This window comes from Myxocyprinus asiaticus, chromosome 29 (assembly GCF_019703515.2).
Source record: "Myxocyprinus asiaticus isolate MX2 ecotype Aquarium Trade chromosome 29, UBuf_Myxa_2, whole genome shotgun sequence".
Classification (NCBI taxonomy): domain Eukaryota; kingdom Metazoa; phylum Chordata; class Actinopteri; order Cypriniformes; family Catostomidae; genus Myxocyprinus; species Myxocyprinus asiaticus.
The window spans coordinates 6,143,669-6,149,668 of NC_059372.1; positions in this window are offsets into that span (position 1 = coordinate 6,143,669).

Below are 6,000 nucleotides of genomic sequence, written 5' to 3' on the forward strand. Positions count from 1 at the left end.
CGCTCTGAATCAGTCTCTCTCTCTCTCTCTCTCTCTCTCTCTCTCTCTCTCCTCTCACTCGCGCGCACACACACACACACACACACACACACACACTCACCCTCTGCCATCCAAAAATACACTGCAACCTAATGTACGATCATGCATTTCATAATGCATTGATTATTTTACAAAAATGTAAAAAGTGTTGTGTTGTGCTGTGCCATGGTATTAGGGGATAACACCATGGTATATATATATCCAAACACTGTACTGCCCAAAACAGTATCATAACCAAAAATATCGTTTTAACATGGCATTTGTCCAAATAAACATAGTATTGCAGTGGTATTACCATGGTATCATGCCAAACAACGTGGTATTACCATGGGACATGTCCAAAAACATGGTATTACCATTGTATCATTCCCAAAAACATGTTATACCATTGTATCATGCCCAAATACATGGAATAACCATTGTATCATGCCAAACAACATGGTATTACCATTGTATCATGCCCAAAAACATGGTATTACCATTGTATCATTCCCAAAAACATGTTATACCATTGTATCATGCCCAAATACATGGAATAACCATTGTATCATGCCAAACAACATGGTATTACCATTGTATCATGCCCAAAAACATGGTATTACCATTGTATCATTCCCAAAAACATGTTATACCATTGTATCATGCCCAAATACATGGAATAACCATTGTATCATGTCCAAAAACATGGTATTACCATTGTATCATGCCCAAAAACATGGTATTACCATTGTATCATGCCCAAAAACATGGTATTACCATGGTATCATGTCCAAAAACATGGAATTACCATTGTATCATGCCAAAATACATGGAATTACCATTGTATCATGCCCAAATACATGGAAGTACCATTGTATCATGCCCAAAAACATGGTATTACCATTGTATCATGCCAAAATACATGGAATTACCATTGTATCATGCCCAAATACATGGAAGTACCATTGTATCATGCCCAAAAACATGGTATTACCATTGTATCATGCCCAAATACATGGAATTGCCATTGTATCATGCCCAAAAACATGTTATACCATTGTATCATGCCCAAATACATGGAATAACCATTGTATCATGTCCAAAAACATGGTATTACCATTGTATCATGCCCAAAAACATGGTATTACCATTGTATCATGCCCAAAAACATGGTATTACCATGGTATCATGTCCAAAAACATGGAATTACCATTGTGTCACATCCAAAAACATGGTATTACCATTGTATCATGCCAAAATACATGGAATTACCATTGTATCATGCCCAAATACATGGAATTACCATTGTATCATGCCCAAAAACATGGTATTACCATTGTATCATGCCCAAATACATGGAATTACCATTGTATCATGCCCAAAAACATGTTATACCATTGTATCATGCCCAAATACATGGAATAACCATTGTATCATGTCCAAAAACATGGTATTACCATTGTATCATGCCCAAATACATGGAATAACCATTGTATCATGTCCAAAAACATGGTATTACCATTGTATCATGCCCAAAAACATGGTATTACCATTGTATCATGCCCAAAAACATGGTATTACCATGGTATCATGTCCAAAAACATGGAATTACCATTGTGTCACATCCAAAAACATGGTATTACCATTGTATCATGCCAAAATACATGGAATTACCATTGTATCATGCCCAAAAACATGGTATTACCATTGTATCATGCCCAAATACATGGAATTACCATTGTATCATGCCCAAATACATGGTATTACCATTGTATCATGCCCAAAAACATGTTATACCACTGTATCATGCCCAAAAACAAGGTATTACCATGGTATCATGCCCAAACATGTGGTATTACTATTGTATCATGCCCAAAAACATGGTATTACCACTGTATCATGCCCAAAAACAAGGTATTACCATGGTATCATGCCCAAAAACGTGGTATTACCATTGTATCATGCCCAAAAACATGGTATTACCATTGTATCATGCCCAAAAACATGTTATACCACTGTATCATGCCCAAAAACAAGGTATTACCATGGTATCATGCCCAAACATGTGGTATTACCATGGTATCATGCCCAAAAACGTGGTATTACCATTGTATTATGCCCAAAAACATGGTATTACCATGGTATCATGCCCAAATACATGGTATGACCATTGTACCATCCTCAAAAACATGGTATAAACATGGTTTCATGCCCAAAAATCGTGGTATTACCAGGGTAGATGTCAAAAAAGTATGCATTATAATATAAGCATTGCATTTACCATTACAAGAAAGTATTTTGGTGCTACAATAGAAATGTATTGGTATCAGATGGTATTACCATGGTACTTTCAGATTACCACGATACATGTCATGATACACTGTTTTGTTAAAAATTAAAAAAAAGGCTTTTAGCTGATGTTACTGATCTGTGTATATCAAGTTTCATTCAAAATCTACAAAGCACAGTCGCAAAGGAACAATGTACCATGATAAGCATAGCTTTCACAAAAATACAGTTATTGTAACTGTTACAAATGTAAAATCATGGTAAATTATCTCCATTAAAAAATCCCATCAATCAGTGTGAAAAGCTTTCAGAATCTTTCTGTCTTTTAATTTAATCTAATATCATTGGTGACTAATGTCAAGTGAACACGGTTGTTTTGTAGTAACAATAATGGTAGTGACAATCAGTGTTTGGATCTATTGGGGCCAAAATAATCTATGTAACCCAGGGGCTGGTAACAGCAGGTTAAACTGATGAAGATGTTGACAGACCCAGCTCTTGAATGGTTAAGGGTGAGGTGTGGGTTTCTGAGGCTTATCCTGGATTAGCTTTCATTGACAGCCTCCAGAAGATGCGGGTGGGTGGAGGGAGTGTTGCTGTCATTCCCATGGGGGTTCATATCTCCGGTGAGCAGCCCCTGGCCATGCCTGCAGGCTGGATCTGTTGGGGGAGAATGTTTAAAGGGTTTTAATAACCAGCATGCTGATGAGTCACTCACACAAACAACACCAACACAAAACAACAGATATGAAGCCACATTATATGTGGATATATCCTTCTGTTTATAATTTTTAATAGTCTGCCTGCTAGTTCCGGAAGTAAAAATCCAATTCATTTTCTCCATAGGCGAATTGATTTTTAAGGATCACTTATAAACCTTTAAAGATAGAACTACCATGAGCTCAAAGGTTATTAATCGATTGTATATGCTTCTGTTGAAGTCATCAGTCTGTGTTTTTTCAACTTTATTAAAAAAAAAAAAAAAAAAAGTTTATTAGCAGAATTTCTGGTGAAGAACTACATTACCCATGATAATGAAGAAAAAGATCCACCAATTAGAGAATCACAGCAAACAAAGCACATCTAAAGAGCACTGCCATCGAGCCAGTCTCCCTACACTCTACTTATATTTTTGTATATATCTGAATACTTTGCAAAAAAATATATATATTAAAGATATAATATATATATATATATATATATATATATATATATATATATATATATATATATATATATATATATATATATATACACACCGATCAGCCACAAAATTAAAACCACCTGCCTAATATTGTGTAGGTGCCCCACATGCCGCCAAAACAATGCCAACCCGCATCTCAGAATAGCATTCTGACATGATATTCTTCTCACCACAATTGTACAGAGTGGTTATCTGAGTTACTGTAGACTGGGTGTTTTTTTATTTTTGGCACCATTCTGAGTAAATTCTAGAGAATGTTGTGCATGAAAATCCCAGGAGATCAGCAGTTACAGAAATACTCAAACCAGCCCGTCTGGCACCAACAATCATCCATGTGATTATATAATCAACCAATCGTGTGGCAGCAGTGCAGTGCATAAAATCATGCAGATACGGGTCAGGAGCTTCAGTTAATGTTCACATCAACCATCAGAATGGGGAATAAATGTGATCTCAGTGATTTGGACCGTGGTATGATTGTTGATCATGCCAACAATCTCAGCGTATTAATGATTGAAAGCATTAAAAACTTCGATAATATCAATAATATAACATTATTATTATTATTATCATTACCATAGAGTTACTATTTGCACTAGGTGTAAATACCTGCCACATAGTGCAGCCATTTGCACTGGAACAGTCTGATGGAAACAAAGAAATTAAAGACAAACTGTTCCTTGAGTGTCTCTGCAATGGCTTAGTCACTAGTGTGATAAAATGGTGTCAATGTGCTTTTACTATGCGGATGACCTGGGTTCTAATCCTCCTTTTGACCTAGTTTTCCCCATCCTGTTTCCTGTCTCCACTCCTAGTATTTTTCTTTAATACTACTTATAATATTAATAATAATAATAAAAATGAATATAAACGTTGATTTCCTCGCTGTGATAGGTTGGTGTAAGTACTCAAAATAAACACAATAAACAAACTGCAGTGATGCCCTGTTAGTATTTAATTAGAGGTGCAAATAGTATCTGTCTAACACTATTTGCACAGTGCAAAGATGTTGCTATTTACACTTTGCAGTGCAAATAGCCTCTGCCTTATTATTATTATCATTATTATTAAGAAATGCATATTGCATCCCATGTTTCTTGGATACAGTAATATTTTGACAGAAGTTCATGTTAAGGCACATATTACTTTAAATCTTAGATTCTGGTATTGTGACTTAATTGACATTAATAGTAATTCATGAATTAAAAAGTGTTTGTGTTGAAAAAATAAAACTAGCTGCTGTTTAAAGACGTTTATCTCTTTTAGAACTGGAATATGTCAAACAAATCTCCAGTCGAATCGCAAAGAAAAATGCAAACAAATGTGTCCCCACTCAAGATATACATCCACAGAAGTGCGGATGCAACTTCTAGATGGGACAGATATGTTACCATTAGCCCACCCAGTCAGACTCTCAACATCTAAGCTGATTAATGTACTTCACTCCAGTGACCAACAATATCTCCGACCAAAAGTAGCAGATGTAGAGCTAAAGTTATAAAATGTATTATGTGAAATATTTATTTTAGAGCTCGAATTGATCATCAAAACTGACTGTTCATCAAAACCGACAATTTAAAATAATCTTTTAAGAGCGCTCCTCATTGCTGTGCAACTTCAAATTAACAGCATGTAAGAATCTCACGAGACTGACGAAAGGGATCCCATCTAGGCAAGACCAAAATTATAAACTTCACATTCCTGCCTTTAAACCCTCCAAAAATTGGCCACATTCACTTCTATTGTGAGTGCCTCGATGTAACCTTGATTTTTTCTTTTTTCAAGAAACTGAAATAATTTTTTTGTGATAATCAACATTATGCCACAAATACTGTCAATCTGGTGCATTTTTGGGCTTCCGCCCACAATTTTTCACACTTAAATTTAAAAGCTCACCATTCACACATACTGTGGACTAATTGCAAAAAATTGGTCTCATTTTTCAGAGATCCCCCAAATAATAATAAAAAAAAGAGTCCAGTTATTAATAATTAATATTGTATGTGCTTATTATCTTATGACAAACAGGAAGTTTTCTTGAAAAAAAACAAAAAAAACAAAATATATATATATATATTTTTTTTGTTTGTTTGTTTTTTTGTTTTTTTTTTTTTTTGTTTTTTTGGTCCTAATTTGTAGACATGCCATTCTGGTTCTGTTCACTCAACCTCACTTTGAAAATCTAATTTAATTCCACTAGATGTCAGAAAGCACTAGAAGAAATATTTTATTCTCTGTCACATTCCATCACAATATACAGATCTGAAATGTAGGTGGCACTCTAATGCATTTTAGCCCTTAAAGATGTGATCGTCCATAGACATTCAGTCTAATTTTCAGTTCAAGCACAACCCTTGCTATTTCATCGAATATCTCGGCCTCTGAGTGGACTAGAAGATCAAACTAAATGTCTTTAGAAAGCTTTTTAATCATCAGTAGTCAAAAACATATTCTTCTGATGATCTGTTTAGCCTGCTACCACTGCTGGA